This window comes from Salmo trutta, unplaced genomic scaffold (genome assembly GCF_901001165.1).
Source record: "Salmo trutta unplaced genomic scaffold, fSalTru1.1, whole genome shotgun sequence".
Taxonomy (NCBI): Eukaryota; Metazoa; Chordata; class Actinopteri; order Salmoniformes; family Salmonidae; genus Salmo; species Salmo trutta.
In genome coordinates, this window is record NW_021823104.1 from 1125572 (window position 1) to 1143927 (window position 18356).

An 18356-nucleotide genomic window follows, 5' to 3' on the forward strand; every position below is an offset into this window, starting at 1 on the left:
GTCTAGGGTCACCCAGCTGGTTACTAACTGCTAACCCGTCTAGGGTCACCCAGCTGGTTACTAACTGCTAACCCGTCTAGGGTCACCCAGCGGTTACTAACTGCTAACCCGTCTAGGGTCACCCAGCTGGTTACTAACTGCTAACCCGTCTAGGGTCACCCACTGGTTACTAACTGCTAACCAGCTAGGGTCACCCAGCTGGTTACTAACTGCTAACCCGTCTAGGGTCACCCAGCTGGTTACTAACTGCTAACCCGTCTAGGGTCACCCAGCTGGTTACTAACTGCTAACCCGTCTAGGGTCTGTCCCAGCTGGTTACTAACTGCTAACCCGTCTAGGGTCTGTCCCAGCTGGTTACTAACTGCTAACCCGTCTAGGGTCACCCAGCTGGTTACTAACTGCTAACCCGTCTAGGGTCACCCAGCTGGTTACTAACTGCTAACCCTCTAGGGTCACCCAGCTGGTTACTAACTGCTAACCCTCTAGGGTCACCCAGCTGGTTACTAACTGCTAACCCGTCTAGGGTCACCCAGCTGGTTACTAACTGCTAACCCGTCTAGGGCAACCAGCTGGTTACTAACTGCTAACCCGTCTAGGGTCTGTCCCAGCTGGTTACTAACTGCTAACCCGTCTAGGGTCACCCAGCTGGTACTAACTGCTAACCCGTCTAGGGTCACCCAGCTGGTTACAACTAACTGCAACCCTCTAGGGTCCCCCAGCTGGTTACTAACTGCTAACCCGTCTAGGGTCACCCAGCTGGTTACTAACTGCTAACCCGTCTAGGGTCACCCAGCTGGTTACTAACTGCTAACCCGTCTAGGGTCACCCAGCTGGTTACTAACTGCTAACCCGTCTAGGGTCACCCAGCTGGTTACTAACTGCTAACCCGTCTAGGGTCACCCAGCTGGTTACTAACTGCTAACCCGTCTAGGGCTGTCCCGCTGGTTCTAACTGCTAACACGTCTAGGGTCACCCAGCTGGTTACTAACTGCTAACCCGTCTAGGGTCACCCAGCTGGTTACTAACTGCTAACCCGTCTAGGGTCACCCAGCTGGTTACTAACTGCTAACCCGTCTAGGGTCACCCAGCTGGTTACTAACTGCTAACCCGTCTAGGGTCTGTCCCAGCTGGTTACTAACTGCTAACCCGTCTAGGGTCACCCAGCTGGTTACTAACTGCTAACCGTCTAGGGTCACCCAGCTGGTTACTAACTGCTAACCCGTCTAGGGTCACCCAGCTGGTTACTAACTGCTAACCCGTCTAGGGTCACCCAGCTGGTTACTAACTGCTAACCCGTCTAGGGTCACCCAGCTGGTTACTAACTGCTAACCCGTCTAGGGTCACCCACTGGTACTAACTGCTAACCCGTCTAGGGTCTGTCCCAGCTGGTTCTAACTGCTAACCCTCTAGGGTTCACCAGCTGGTTACTAACTGCTAACCCGTCTAGGGTCACCCAGCTGGTTACTAACTGCTAACCCGTTAGGGTCACCCAGCTGGTTACTAACTGCTAACCCGTCTAGGGTCACCCAGCTGGTTACTAACTGCTAACCCGTCTAGGGTCACCCAGCTGGTCTAACTGCTAACCCGTCTAGGGTCACCCAGCTGGTTACTAACTGCTAACCCGTCTAGGGTCACCCAGCTGGTTACTAACTGCTAACCCTCTAGGGTCACCCAGCTGGTTACTAACTGCTAACCCGTCTAGGGTCACCCAGCTGGTTACTAACTGCTAACCCGTCTAGGGTTGTCCCAGCTGGTTACTAACTGCTAACCCGTCTAGGGTCACCCCTGGTTACTAACTGCTAACCCGTCTAGGGTCTCCCAGCTGGTTACTAACTGCTAACCCGTCTAGGGTCACCCAGCTGGTTACTAACTGCTAACCCGTCTAGGTCACCCAGCTGGTTACTAACTGCTAACCCGTCTAGGGTCTGTCCCAGCTGGTTACTAACTGCTAACCCGTCTAGGGTCACCCACTGGGTTACTAACTGCTAACCCGTCTAGGGTCTGTCCCAGCTGGTTACTAACTGCTAACCGTCTAGGGTCACCCGCTGGTTACTAACTGCTAACCCGTCTAGGGTCTGTCCCAGCTGGTTACTAACTGCTAACCCGTCTAGGGTCACCCAGCTGGTTACTAACTGCTAACCCGTCTAGGGTCACCCAGCTGGTTACTAACTGCTACCCCTCTAGGGTCACCCAGCTGGTTACTAACTGCTAACCCGTCTAGGGTCTGTCCCAGCTGGTTACTAACTGCTAACCCGTCCAGGGTCTGTCCCAGCTGGTTACTAACTGCTAACCCGTCTAGGGTCACCCAGCTGGTTACTAACTGCTAACCCCTCTAGGGTCACCAGCTGGTTACTAATGCTAACCCGTCTAGGGTCACCCAGCTGGTTACTAACTAACTGCTAACCCGTCTAGGGTCTGTCCCAGCTGGTTACTAACTGCTAACCCGCTAGGGTCACCCAGCTGGTTACTAACTGCTAACCCGTCTAGGGTCACCCAGCTGGTTACTAACTGCTAACACCGTTCTAGGGTCACCCAGCTGGTTACTAACTGCTAACCCGTCTAGGGTCACCCAGCTGGTTACTAACTGCTAACCCGTCTAGGGTCACCCAGCTGGTTACTAACTGCTGACCCTCTAGGGTCCCAGCTGGTTACTAACTGCTAACCCGTCTAGGGTCACCCAGCTGGTTACTAACTGCTAACCCGTCTAGGGTCACCCAGCGGTTACTAACTGCTAACCCGTCTAGGGTCACCCAGCTGGTTACTAACTGCTACCCGTCTAGGGTCACCCAGCTGGTTACTAACTGCTAACCCGTCTAGGGTCACCCGCTGGTTACTAACTGCTAACCCGTCTAGGTCACCCAGCTGGTTACTAACTGCTAACCCGTCTAGGGTCACCCAGCTGGTTACTAACTGCTACCCTCTAGGGTCACCCAGCTGGTTACTAACTGCTAACCCGTCTAGGGTCACCCAGCTGGTTACTAACTGCTAACCCGTCTAGGGTCTGTCCCAGCTGGTTACTAACTGCTAACCCGTCTAGGGTCACCCAGCTGGTTACTAACTGCTAACCCGTCTAGGGTCTGTCCCAGCTGGTTACTAACTGCTAACCCGTCTAGGGTCACCCAGCTGGTTACTAACTGCTAACCCGTCTAGGGTCTGTCCCAGCTGGTTACTAACTGCTAACCCGTCTAGGGTCTGTCCCAGCTGGTTACTAACTGCTAACCCGTCTAGGGTCACCCAGCTGGTTACTAACTGCTAACCCGTCTAGGTCTGTCCCAGCTGGTTACTAACTGCTAACCCGTCTAGGTCACCCAGCTGGTTACTAACTGCTAACCTCTCTAGGGTCACCCAGCTGGTTACTAACTGCTAACCCGTCTAGGGTCACCCAGCTGGTTACTAACTGCTAACCCGTCTAGGGTCACCCAGCTGGTTACTAACTGCTAACCCCTAGGGTCTCGAGGTCCCCAGCTGGTTACTAACTGCTAACCCGTCTAGGGTCACCCAGCTGGTTACTAACTGCTAACCCGTCTAGGGTCACCCAGCTGGTTACTAACTGCTAACCCGTCTAGGGTCTGTCCCAGCTGGTTACTAACTGCTAACCCGTCTAGGGTCACCCAGCTGGTTACTAACTGCTAACCCGTCTAGGGTCTGTCCCAGCTGGTTACTAACTGCTAACCCGTCTAGGGTCACCCAGCTGGTTACTAACTGCTAACCCGTCTAGGGTCACCCAGCTGGTTACTAACTGCTAACCGCTCTAGGGTCACCCAGCTGGTTACTAACTGCTAACCCTCTAGGGTCACCCAGCTGGTTACTAACTGCTAACCCGTCTAGGGTCTGTCCCAGCTGGTTACTAACTGCTAACCCGTCTAGGGTCACCCAGCTGGTTACTAACTGCTACCCGTCTAGGGTCTGTCCCAGCTGGTTACTAACTGCTAACCCGTCTAGGGTCCCCAGCTGGTTACTAACTGCTAACCCGTCTAGGGTCACCCAGCTGGTTACTAACTGCTAACCCGTCCAGGTCTGTCCAGCTGGTTACTAACTAACCCGTCTAGGGTCACCACGCTGGTTACTAACTGCTAACCCGTCTAGGGTCACCCAGCTGGTTACTAACTGCTAACCGTCTAGGGTCACCCAGCTGGTTACTAACTGCTAACCCGTCTAGGGTCACCCAGCTGGTTACTAACTGCTAACCCGTCTAGGGTCACCCAGCTGGTTACTAACTGCTAACCCGTCTAGGGTCACCCAGCTGGTTACTAACTGCTAACCCGTCTAGGGTCACCCAGCTGGTTACTAACTGCTAACCCGTCTAGGGTCACCCAGCTGGTTACTAACTGCTAACCCGTCTAGGGTCACCCAGCTGGTTACTAACTGCTAACCCGTCTAGGGTCTGTCCCAGCTGGTTTACTAACTGCTAACCCGTCTAGGGTCACCCAGCTGGTTACTAACTGCTAACCCGTCTAGGGTCACCCAGCTGGTTACTAACTGCTAACCCGTCTAGGGTCTGTCCCAGCTGGTTACTAACTGCTAACCCGTCTAGGGTCACCCAGCTGGTTACTAACTGCTAACCCGTCTAGGGTCACCCAGCTGGTTACTAACTGCTAACATCTAGGGTCACCCAGCTGGTTACTAACTGCTAACCCGTCTAGGGTCTGTCCCAGCTGGTTACTAACTGCTAACCCGTCTAGGGTCACCCAGCTGGTTACTAACTGCTAACCCGTCTAGGGTCACCCAGCTGGTTACTAACTGCTAACCCGTCTAGGGTCACCCAGCTGGTTACTAACTGCTAACCCGTCTAGGGTCACCCAGCTGGTTACTAACTGCTAACCCGTCCAGGGTCTGTCCCAGCTGGTTACTAACTGCTAACCCGTCTAGGGTCACCCAGCTGGTTACTAACTGCTAACCCGTCTAGGGTCACCCAGCTGGTTACTAACTGCTAACCCTTCTAGGGTCACCCAGCTGGTTACTAACTGCTAACCCGTCTAGGGTCACCCAGCTGGTTACTAACTGCTAACCCGTCTAGGGTCACCCAGCTGGTTACTAACTGCTAACCCGTCTAGGGTCACCCAGCTGGTTACTAACTGCTAACCCGTCTAGGGTCTACCCAGCTGGTTACTAACTGCTAACCCGTCTAGGGTCTACCAGCTGGTTACTAAACTGCTAACCCGTCTAGGGTCACCCAGCTGGTTACTAACTGCTAACCCGTCTAGGGTCACCCAGCTGGTTACTAAACTGCTAACCCGTCTAGGGTCACCCGCTGGTTACTAACTGCTAACCCGTCTAGGTCACCCAGCTGGTTACTAACTGCTAACCCGTCTAGGGTCACCCCAGCTGGTTACTAACTGCTAACCCGATCTAGGGTCTTCCCAAGCATGGTTACTAACTGCTAACCCCGATCTAGGGTGTCACCCCGTGGTTACTAACTGCTAACCCGTATAGGGTCACCCAAGCTGAGGTTACTAACTGCTACCCAGTCTAGGGTCACCCAGCTGGTTACTAACTGCTAACCCGTCTAGGGTCACCCAGCTGGTTACTAACTGCTAACCCGTCTAGGGTCACCCAGCTGGTTACTAACTGCTAACCCGTCTAGGGTCACCCAGCTGGTTACTAACTGCTAACCCGTCTAGGGTCTGTCCCAGCTGGTTACTAACTGCTAACCCGTCTAGGGTCACCCAGCTGGTTACTAACTGCTAACCGTCTAGGGTCACCCAGCTGGTTACTAACTGCTAACCCGTCTAGGGTCACCCAGCTGGTTACTAACTGCTAACCCGTCTAGGGTCACCCAGCTGGTACTAACTGCTAACCCGTCTAGGGTCACCCAGCTGGTTACTAACTGCTAACCGTCTAGGGTCTGTCCCAGCTGGTTACTAACTGCTAACCCGTCTAGGGTCACCAGCTGGTTACTAACTGACCCGTCTAGGGTCACCCAGCTGGTTACTAACTGCTAACCCGTCTAGGGTCACCCAGCTGGTTACTAACTGCTAACCCGTCTAGGGTCACCCAGCTGGTTACTAACTGCTAACCCGTCTAGGGTCACCCAGCTGGTTACTAACTGCTAACCCGTCTAGGGTCTGTCCCAGCTGGTTACTAACTGCTAACCCGTCTAGGGTCACCCAGCTGGTTACTAACTGCTAACCCGTCTAGGGTCACCCAGCTGGTTACTAACTGCTAACCCGTCTAGGGTCACCCAGCTGGTTACTAACTGCTAACCCGTCTAGGGTCACCCAGCTGGTTACTAACTGCTAACCCGTCTAGGGTCACCCAGCTGGTTACTAACTGCTAACCCGTCTAGGGTCACCCAGCTGGTTACTAACTGCTAACACCCTAGGGTCTGTCCCAGCTGGTTACTAACTGCTAACCCGTCTAGGGTCACCCAGCTGGTTACTAACTGCTAACCCGTCTAGGGTCACCCAGCTGGTTACTAACTGCTAACCCGTCTAGGGTCACCCAGCTGGTTACTAACTGCTAACCCGTCTAGGGTCACCTAGCTTTACTAACTGCTAACCCGTGTAGGGTCACCCAGCTGGTTACTAACTGCTAACCCGTCTAGGGTCACCCAGCTGGTTACTAACTGCTAACCCGTCTAGGGTCACCCAGCTGGTTACTAACTGCTAACCCGTCTAGGGTCACCCAGCTGGTTACTAACTGCTAACCCGTCTAGGGTCACCCAGCTGGTTACTAACTGCTAACCCGTCTAGGGTCTGTCCCAGCTGGTTACTAACTGCTAACCCGTCTAGGGTCACCCAGCTGGTTACTAACTGCTAACCCGTCTAGGGTCACCCAGCTGGTTACTAACTGCTAACCCGTCTAGGGTCACCCAGCTGGTTACTAACTGCTAACCCGTCTAGGGTCACCCAGCTGGTTACTAACTGCTAACCCGTTAGGGTCACCCAGCTGGTTACTAACTGCTAACCCGTCTAGGGTCTGTCCCAGCTGGTTACTAACTGCTAACCCGTCTAGGGTCACCCAGCTGGTTACTAACTGCTAACCGTCTAGGGTCACCCAGCTGGTTACTAACTGCTAACCCGTCTAGGGTCACCCAGCTGGTTACTAACTGCTAACCCGTCTAGGGTCACCCCTGGTTACTAACTGCTAACCCGTCTAGGGTCACCCAGCTGGTTACTAACTGCTAACCCGTCTAGGGTCACCCAGCTGGTTACTAACTGCTAACCCGTCTAGGGTCACCCAGCTGGTTACTAACTGCTAACCCGTCTAGGGTCACCCAGCTGGTTACTAACTGCTAACCCGTCTAGGGTCACCCAGCTGGTTACTAACTGCTAACCCGTCTAGGGTCTGTCCCAGCTGGTTACTAACTGCTAACCCGTCTAGGGTCACCCAGCTGGTTACTAACTGCTAACCCGTCTAGGGTCACCCAGCTGGTTACTAACTGCTAACCCGTCTAGGGTCACCCAGTGGTTACTAACTGCTAACCGTCTAGGGTCACCCAGCTGGTTACTAACTGCTAACCCGTCTAGGGTCACCCAGCTGGTTACTAACTGCTAACCCGTCTAGGGTCACCCAGCTGGTTACTAACTGCTAACCCGTCTAGGGTCACCCAGCTGGTTACTAACTGCTAACCCGTCTAGGGTCACCCAGCTGGTTACTAACTGCTAACCCGTCTAGGGTCACCCAGCTGGTTACTAACTGCTAACCCGTCTAGGGTCTGTCCCAGCTGGTTACTAACTGCTAACCCGTCTAGGGTCACCCAGCTGGTTACTAACTGCTAACCCGTCTAGGGTCACCCAGCTGGTTAGTTAGTATGTTCTGTCTGTCTCCTCAGGAAACTCCTGGAGAAAGAGTTGGAGTCCGTCGGCATCAGACTTAACCGCTCAAAACCTAACATCTACTTCAAGGTCAGTTTCTCCATCACATCCCTCCCGTTCCCTGCTCTACTAGAGCTGCTAGAGCTGCTAGAGCTGTCCCACAGAAGAGTGGAGGCTGTTATAGCAGCAAAGGCGGGACCAACTCCATATTAATGCCTTCCCAGAAGAGTGGAGGCTGTTATAGCAGCAAAGGCGGGACCAACTCCATATTAATGACTTCCCAGAAGAGTGGAGGCTGTTATAGCAGCAAAGGCGGGACCAACTCCATATTAATGACTTCCCAGAAGAGTGGAGGCTGTTATAGCAGCAAAGGGGGGACCAACTCCATATTAATGACTTCCCAGAAGAGTGGAGGCTGTTATAGCAGCAAAGGGGGGACCAACTCCATATTAATGACTTCCCTGAAGAGTGGAGGCTGTTATAGCAGCAAAGGCGGGACCAACTCCATATTAATGACTTCCCAGAAGAGTGGAGGCTGTTATAGCAGCAAAGGCGGGACCAACTCCATATTAATGACTTCCCAGAAGAGTGGAGGCTGTTATAGCAGCAAAGGCGGGACCAACTCCATATTAATGACTTCCCAGAAGAGTGGAGGCTGTTATAGCAGCAAAGGCGGGACCAACTCCATATTAATGACCATGGTTATGGAATGAGATTTTGGACGATCACATCCTGTTGGTTATGTAGTGTGTGTATGATGCTGGTATGTAGTGTGTGTATGATGCTGGTATGTAGTGTGTGTATGATGCTGGTATGTAGTGTGTATGATGCTGGTATGTAGTGTGTATGATGCTGGTATGTAGCGTGTGTATGATGCTGGTATGTAGTGTGTGTATGATGCTGGTATGTAGTGTGTTTATGATGCTGGTATGTAGTGTGTGTATGATGCTGGTTATGTAGTGTGTTTATGATGCTGGTATGTAGTGTGTGATGCTGGTATGTAGTGTGTGTATGATGCTGGTATGTAGTGTGTGTGTGTATGATGCTGGTATGTAGTGTGTGTATGATGCTGGTATGTAGTGTGTTTATGATGCTGGTATGTAGTGTGTGTATGATGCTGGTATGTAGTGTGTATGATGCTGTATGTAGGTGTGTATGATGTGGTATGTAGGTGTGTATGATGCTGGTATGTAGTGTGTTTATGATGCTGGTATGTAGTGTGTGTATGATGCTGGTATGTAGTGTGTTTATGATGCTGGTATGTAGTGTGTTTATGATGCTGGTATGTAGTGTGTGTATGATGCTGGTATGTAGTGTGTTTATGATGCTGGTATGTAGTGTGTGTATGATGCTGGTATGTAGTGTGTTTATGATGCTGGTATGTAGTGTTGTGTATGATGCTGGTATGTAGTGTGTTTATGATGCTGGTATGTAGTGTGTGTGTGTATGATGCTGGTATGTAGTGTGTGTGTGTATGATGCTGGTTATGTAGTGTGTGTATGAAGCTGGTATGTAGTGTGTGTATGAAGCTGGTATGTAGTGTTGTGTATGATGCTGGTTATGTAGTGTTGTGTATGATGCTGGTATGTAGTGTTGTGTATGATGCTGGTATGTAGTGTGTGTATGATGCTGGTATGTAGTGTGTGTATGATGCTGGTTATGTAGTGTGTTTATGATGCTGGTATGTAGTGTGTGATGCTGGTATGTAGTGTGTGTATGATGCTGGTATGTAGTGTTGTGATGCTGGTTATGTAGTGTTGTGATGCTGGTTATGTAGTGTGTGTGTGATGCTGGTATGTAGTGTGTGTGTGATGCTGGTATGTAGTGTTGTGTATGATGCTGGTATGTAGTGTTGTGTATGATGCTGGTTATGTAGTGTGTGTGATGCTGGTATGTAGTGTGTGTATGATGCTGGTTATGTAGTGTGTATGATGCTGGTTATGTAGTGTGTATGATGCTGGTATGTAGTGTGTGTATGATGCTGGTATGTAGTGTTGTGATGCTGGTTATGTAGTGTTGTGATGCTGGTTATGTAGTGTGTGTGTGATGCTGGTATGTAGTGTGTGTGTGATGCTGGTATGTAGTGTGTGTATGATGCTGGTTATGTAGTGTGTGTATGATGCTGGTATGTAGTGTGTGTATGATGCTGGTATGTAGTGTTGTGATGCTGGTATTTTGTGTTCAGCCCAAGAAAGGGGGAGGTCTGTCCTATAACTCCATGGTTCCTCTGACGATGTGTTCTGAGAAACTGGTCCAGCTCATCCTCCACGAATACAGTATCCTTCAGCCGCTACAGACACACTAACTACAGACACGACACTAACTACAGACACGACACTAACTACAGACACGACACTAACTACAGACACACTACAGACACGCTACTAACTACAGACACGCTACTAACTACAGAAACACTACTAACTACAGACACGCTGCTAACTACAGACACGCTGCTAACTACAGACACGCTGCCAACTACAGACACACCACTAACTACAGACACACTACTAACGACAGACACACTACTAACGACAGACACGCTACTAACTACAGACACGCTACTAACTACAGACACGCTACTAACTACAGACACGCTACTAACTACAGACACACTATTAACTACAGACACACTACTAACTACAGACACGCCGCTAACTACAGACACGCCGCTAACTACAGACACACCGCTAACCACAGACACACTACTGACACGACTCTAACCACAGACACGCCGCCAACTACAGACACGCCGCCAACTACAGACACGCCGCCAACTACAGACACGCCGCCAACTACAGACACGCCACTAACTACAGACACGCCGCTAACTACAGAAACACCACAGTATCCTTCTGCTGCTACAGACACACTGCTAACTACAGACACACTACTAACTACAGACACACTACTAACTACAGACACACCACCAACTACAGACACACCACCAACCACAGACACACTACAGACACGACACTAACTACAGACACAAGACTGACTACAGACACACTACCAACTACAGACACGACTGACTACAGACACACTACCAACTACAGACACAATACTAACTACAGACACGCTACTAACTACAGATACGCTGCTAACTACAGACACATTACTAACTACAGACACACTGCCAACTACAGACACAACACAAACTACAGACACATTACTAACTAAAGACACGCTACCAACTACAGACACAACACACACTACAGACACGACACTAACTACAGACACACTACTAGCTACAGACACGCTACTAACTACAGACACAATGCTGGCTACAGACACACTACCAACTACAGACACGACACCAACTACAGACACACTACCAACTACAGACACGACACCAACTACAGACACAACACAAACTACAGACACAATGCTGGCTACAGACACACTACTAACTACAGACACGCTACTAACTACAGACACGCTGCTAACTACAGACACGCTGCTAACTACAGACACAATACTAACCACAGCCACAATACTAACTACAGACACACTTCCAACCACAGACACACTACTAACTACAGACACGCTACTAACTACAGACACGCTGCTAACTACAGACACGCTGCTAACTACAGACACAATACTAACCACAGCCACAATACTAACCACAGCCACAATACTAACTACAGACACACTACTAACTACAGACACACTACTAACTACAGACACTACTAACTACAGACTAACTACAGACACACTACTAACTACAGACACACTACTAACTACAGACACACTACTAACTACAGACACACTACTAACTACAGACACACTAATAACTACAGACACGCTACCAGCACAAACCACAGACACCAGACCAGCACTGTCACTAAAGACACCACCTACCTCCTCAGAACAGTAGGTAGAACCTTAACGATCCACCTCAGAACAGTAGGTAGAACCTTAACGATGCACCTCAGAACAGTAAGTAGAACCTTAACGATGCACCTCAGAACAGTAGGTAGAACCTTAACGATGCACCTCAGAACAGTAAGTAGAACCTTAACGATCCACCTCAGAACAGTAGGTAGAACCTTATCGGTCCTCCTCAGAACAGTAGGTAGAACCTTAACGATCCACCTCAGAACAGTAGGTAGAACCTTAACGATGCACCTCAGAACAGTAAGTAGAACCTTAACGATGCACCTCAGAACAGTAGGTAGAACCTTAACGGTCCTCCTCAGAACAGTAGGTAGAACCTTATCGGTCCTCCTCAGAACAGTAGGTAGAACCTTAACGGTCCACCTCAGAAATCTTCAATGCGGAGGTTCTGTTCCGAGAAGACAGCACTCCTGATGACTTCATCGACGTCATAGTTGGGAACCGTGTTTACATGCCCTGTTTATACGTACGTATCTGATCTATGTTCTAGCTCTATGTTTATACGTGTCTGATCTATGTTCTAGCTCTATGTTTATACGTACCTGATCTATGATTTAGCTCTGTTTATATGTACCTGATCTATTATCTAGCTCTATGTTTATACGTACGTACCTGATCTATTATCTAGCTCTATGTTTATACGTACGTACCTGATCTATGATCTAGCTCTATGTTAATACGTACCATGTTTCTATATCTGTAACCAGCCCACAATGAATATGTAGTGGTGTGTGTGTGTGTGTGTGTTTGTGTGTGGTGTGTGTGGTGTGTGTGTGTGTGTGTTGGTGTGTGTGTGTGTGTGTGTGTGTGTGTGTGTGTGTGTGTGGGTGTGTGTGTGGTGGTGTGTGTGTAGGTCTACAACAAGGTGGATCAGATCTCCATAGAGGAGGTGGACCGACTGGCTCACGAACCCCACAGCGTCGTCATCAGGTCAGAAACTACCCTGTCTGTCTGTCTGTCTGTCTGTCTGTCGTAAGCAGAGAACTGAGTGTGTGTGTGTGTTCTCTCTCTCTGACTGTGTGTGTGTGTTCTCTCTCTGACTGTGTGTGTGTGTGTGTTCTCTCTCTGACTGTGTGTGTGTGTGTGTGTTTAGCTGTGGGATGAAGCTGAATCTGGACTACCTGTTAGAGAGGCTGTGGGAATACCTGGCACTCATCTGTCTTTACACGAAGAAGAGAGGAGGTACACACACACACACACACACACACACACACACACACACACACCCCCGTATACTGAGAATGCGTCATGTGATTGTGTTGTTTCCTGCTATTGGTTGATGTTGGTAGCTCCTCCCCATATATATCTGAGTATGACATCAGCCATTTAACCTCTCTGGGGTATGTGGGACATCAGCCATTTAACCTCTCTGGGGTATGTGGGACATCAGCCATTTAACCTCTCTGGGGTATGTGGGACATCAGCCATTTAACCTCTCTGGGGTATGTGGGACATCAGCCATTTAACCTCTCTGGGGTATCTGGGACATCAGCCATTTAACCTCTCTGGGGTATGTGGGACATCAGCCATTTAACCTCTCTGGGGAACGTCCCACCTGCGGGACACAGCCAGTGAAATAGCAGGGCAATTTCAAAGCGGAAAATTCAAAACAACCAAAATCTCATCATTCAAATTTCTCAAACATACGACTATTTTACACCATTTTAAAGATACACTTCTCCTTAATCGAACCACGTTGTCCGATTTCAAAAAGGCTTTACGGCGAAAGCAAAACATTAGATTATGTTAGGACAGCGCCTAAAAAATAAAAAGCCACAGCCATTTTCCAAGAAAGGAGAGACGTCACAAAAACCAGAAATACAGCTAAAATTAAGCACTAACCGTTGATGATCTTCATCAGATGACACTCCCAGGACTTCATGTTACACAATACATGTATGTTTTGCTCGATAAAGTTCATATTTATATTTTTTTTTAAAACATTTTACATTGGCCCGTAATGTTCAGAAATGTTTTTCCTTCAAAAACTTCTGGTGAATGAGCACATCAATTTATAGAAATACTCATCATAAACGTTGATAAAATCTTAAACTGTTATTCAAAGAATTATAGATAAACATCTCCTTAATGCAACCGCTGTGACAGATATTTAAAAAGCTTCACGTGGAAAGCAAACTTTGCAATAATCTGAGTACAGCGCTCAGAAAACAACAGCAGGCAATACAGATACCCGCCATTTTGGAGTCATCTGAAATCATAAATAGCATTATAAATATTCACTTACCTTTGATGATCTTCATCAGAATGCACTCCCAGGAATCCCAGGTCCACAATAAATGTTGTTTTGTTCGATAAAGTCCATCATTTATGTCCAAATACCTCCTTTTTGTTAGCGCGTTCAGTAAGCTACTCCAAATGTAGGAAGCGTGACGAAAATTTCACGACGAAAAGTCCCCAAAAAATTATATTTACGTTCGTAGAAACATGTGAAACGATGTATAGCATCAATCTTTAGGGCCTTTTTAACATAAATCTTCAATAATATTCCAACCGGACGATTCCAATGTCTTCAAAAATGTAATGGAACAGAGCTACCTCATCGCGCCACTGAACTCATGTCCTATTCTGAGTCACCAACTTCCAGGCCTTCTTGTTCGCTCTCTGTTCACTGTAGAAGCCTAAAACAATGTTCTAAAGACTGTTGACATCTAGTGGAAGCCTCAGGAAGTGCAAAATGAACCCTAAGTCACTGTGTGTTAGATAGGCAATGACTTGAAAAGACTACAAGCATCAGATTTCCCACTTCCTGGTTGTATTTTTCTCAGGTTTTTGCCTGCCATATGAGTTCTGTTATACTCACAGACATCATTCAAACAGTTTTAGAAACTTCAGAGTGTTTTCTATCCAAATCTACTAATAAAATGCATATCCTACCTTCTGGGCCTGAGTAGCAGGCAGTTTAATTTGGGCACACTTTTCATCCAGAATTCCCGAATGCTGCCCCCTAGCCTAGTGAAGGTAAAGTGCACTAGATTTTCAAATTGTCGCATACTATTTTACTTTATTTTTTCTCAAACTGAAACAGCCCACTATTTAGGATGCAAGGGTATTCAGAAACGGACACAGGCACACACTCAAACACACACACACACACACTCGCGCGCACACACACACACACACTCGCGCACACACACACACACACTCGCACACACACACACACACACACACACTCGCGCACACCACACACACACACACACACACTCGCGCACACACACACACACACACACACACACACACACACACACAGCAATTCCATCCTAAACACACTCTCTCCCTCGCTGTGTTTAGAACCCCCTGGTGTCTCCCTCGCTGTGTTTAGAACCCCCTGGTGCCTCCCTCGCTGTGTTTAGAACCCCCTGGTGTCTCCCTCGCTGTGTTTAGAACCCCCTGGTGTCTCCCTCGCTGTGTTTAGAACCCCTGGTGCCTCCCTCGCTGTGTTTAGAACCCCCTGGTGTCTCCCTCGCTGTGTTTAGAACCCCCCGGTGCCTCCCTCGCTGTGTTTAGAACCCCCCGGTGTCTCCTCGCTGTGTTTAGAACCCCCCGGTGCCTCCCTCGCTGTGTTTAGAACCCCCTGGTGTCTCCCTCGCTGTGTTTAGAACCCCCTGGTGTCTCCCTCGCTGTGTTTAGAACCCCCTGGTGTCTCCCTCGCTGTGTTTAGAACCCCCTGGTGTCTCCCTCGCTGTGTTTAGAACCCCCTGGTGCCTCCCTCGCTGTGTTTAGAACCCCCTGGTGTCTCCCTCGCTGTGTTTAGAACCCCCTGGTGTCTCCTGGTGTCTCCCTCGCTGTGTTTAGAACCCCCCGGTGCCTCCCTCGCTGTGTTTAGAACCCCCTGGTGTCTCCCTCGCTGTTTAGAACCCCCTGGTGTCTCCCTCGCTGTGTTTAGAACCCCCTGGTGTCTCCCTCAATGTGTTTAGAACCCCCTGGTGTCTCCCTCGCTGTGTTTAGAACCCCCTGGTGCCTCCCTCGCTGTGTTTAGAACCCCCTGGTGTCTCCCTCGCTGTGTTTAGAACCCCCTGGTGTCTCCCTCGCTGTGTTTAGAACCCCCTGGTGCCTCCCTCGCTGTGTTTAGAACCCCCTGGTGCCTCCCTCGCTGTGTTTAGAACCCCCTGGTGTCTCCCTCGCTGTGTTTAGAACCCCCTGGTGTCTCCCTCGCTGTGTTTAGAACCCCCTGGTGTCTCCCTGGTGTCTCCCTCGCTGTGTTTAGAACCCCCTGTTGTCTCCCTCGCTGTGTTTAGAACCCCCCCGGTGTCTCCCTCGCTGTGTTTAGAACCCCCCGGTGTCTCCCTGGTGCCCCTCGCTGTGTTTAGAACCCCCCGGTGTCTCCCTGGTGTCTCCCTCGCTGTGTTTAGAACCCCCTGGTGTCTCCCTCGCTGTGTTTAGAACCCCCCGGTGTCTCCCTCGCTGTGTTTAGAACCCCCCGGTGTCTCCCTGGTGCCTCCCTCGCTGTGTTTAGAACCCCCTGGTGTCTCCCTCGCTGTGTTTAGAACCCCCCCGGTGTCTCCCTCGCTGTGTTTAGAACCCCCTGGTGTCTCCCTCGCTGTGTTTAGAACCCCCTGGTGTCTCCCTCGCTGTGTTTAGAACCCCCTGGTGTCTCCCTCGCTGTGTTTAGAACCCCCCGGTGTCTCCCTCGCTGTGTTTAGAACCCCCCGGTGTCTCCCTCGCTGTGTTTAGAACCCCCTGGTGTCTCCCTGGTGTCTCCCTCGCTGTGTTTAGAACCCCCCGGTGTCTCCCTCGCTGTGTTTAGAACCCCCCCGGGTCTCCCTCGCTGTGTTTAGAACCCCCTGGTGTCTCCTTGGTGTCTCCCTCGCTGTGTTTAGAACCCCCTGGTGTCTCCCTCACTGTGTTTAGAACCCCCCGGTGTCTCCCTGGTGTCTCCCTCGCTGTGTTTAGATCCCCCTGGTGTCTCCCTCGCTGTGTTTAGAACCCCCTGGTGTCTCCCACGCTGTGTTTAGAACCCCCGGTGTCTCCCTCGCTGTGTTTAGAACCCCCCGGTGTCTCCCTCGCTGTGTTTAGAACCCCCTGGTGTCTCCCTCGCTGTGTTTAGAACCCCCCGGTGCCTCCCTCGCTGTGTTTAGAACCCCCCTGGTGTCTCCCTCGCTGTGTATAGAACCCCCTGGTGCCTCCCTCGCTGTGTTTAGACCCCCTGGTGTCTCCTTGGTGTCTCCCTCGCTGTGTTTAGAACCCCCTGGTGTCTCCCGTTGAATTGTGGTCTTGTTGTTTCAGAGAGGCCTGACTTCAGCGACGCCATCATCATGAGGGAGGGAGCGGTCTGTTGAACATGTGGTGAGCTGAACCACACACCACACACTGACAATCCTGGCTTGTGACCCAGGTCCTCGGGCACCAGACTGTGTTAACCCGCTGAGCTTAAAGCCTTAACGACGGCTCTCTCTCTCTCTCTCTCTCTCCTCTCTCGCTCTCTCTCCTCTCTCTCTCTCTCTCTCTCTGTCTCTGTCTCTTCTCTCTTCTCTCTGTCTCTCTGTCTCTGTCTCTCTGTCTGTCTCTCTCTCTGTCTCTGTCTCTGTCTCTGTCTCTGTCTCTGTCTCTGTCTCTGTCTCTGTCTCTCTCTCTCTGTCTCTCTCTCTCTCTCTGTCTCTCTGTCTGTCTCTCTGTCTGTCTCTCTCTGTCTCTCTCTCTCTCTCTCTCTCTCCCTCTCTCCCTGCAGTGCCATCGAATCCACAGAACGTTAGCCAGCCAGTTCAAGTACGCCCTGGTCTGGGTAAGTTAGCAGCGACCCCAATGCTAGCAACGTTGGGTTATAAAACACTGGATCTTTCTTTCAGTACTCCATTTTGTGACTTGTCTTCCTGTTGTTGTTGTTTTCCTTCAGGGAACCAGCACCAAGTTCGACCCCCAGCGGGTGGGACTAACCCACGTCATGGAGCACGAGGACGTCATTCAGATCGTTAAGAAGTAAAACGGCTCTTCGGGATTGGACCGATGACGGGCTGGGTGGGAAGAGTTAGTTAAACGGGCCTTCTGATTGGACCGATGACGGGCTGGGTGGGAAGAATTAGTTAAACAGGCCTTCTGATTGGACAGAATACAAGATGGGTGGGAAGAGAGTTAGTTAAACAGGCCTTCTGATTGGACACAATACAGGATGGGTGGGAGGAGTTAGTTAAACAGGCCTTCTGATTGGACAGAATACAAGATGGGTGGGAAGAGTTAGTTAAACAGGCCTTCTGATTGGACACAATACAGGATGGGTGGGAGGAGTTAAAAACCAAACAGGAAGTTGATTTATCCAGAACCAGTGTACAGTAGATTTCTAAAGTCCTGATTTCTTATTTCGCGTTTGAAACAACAAAAACAAAGAATAACCAATCAAGAACCAGATGCGATCTGAGGACAGGAAGCAGAATATTTTATCTTTTGTTGACATTGAAACGCATCCAGAATGAAAAGGGAAAAACTAAATAAATTCTAAGAACTTGAAACGGGGACAGTCTGTGGTTTTATGTTTTTCCATTGGTTGTAATTTGTGTGAGATGAAGGTGTTGAATTGAAATGACAAGATGTTAAAATGGTCCAAGGTGAAGTTTCCCCTCGAAGGTACAAAGCGCTGGTGTCAAATCAAATTAGAAAGGCAGTCAATTCAGGAAGTGAACTTTAAATAACAATTCAAATTTGGAAAAAATAATATATTTTCAACGACGTCAAACTGAGCAGTAAAAA

General features: G+C 49.7%; 1 pseudogene; it reads left to right on the forward strand.

Annotated features, from left to right (window-relative positions):
- Window positions 1–18122, forward strand: part of LOC115188856 (developmentally-regulated GTP-binding protein 2-like) — a 30195-nt pseudogene extending 12073 nt beyond the window's left edge.
- Window positions 18123–18356: the final 234 nt, after the last annotated feature.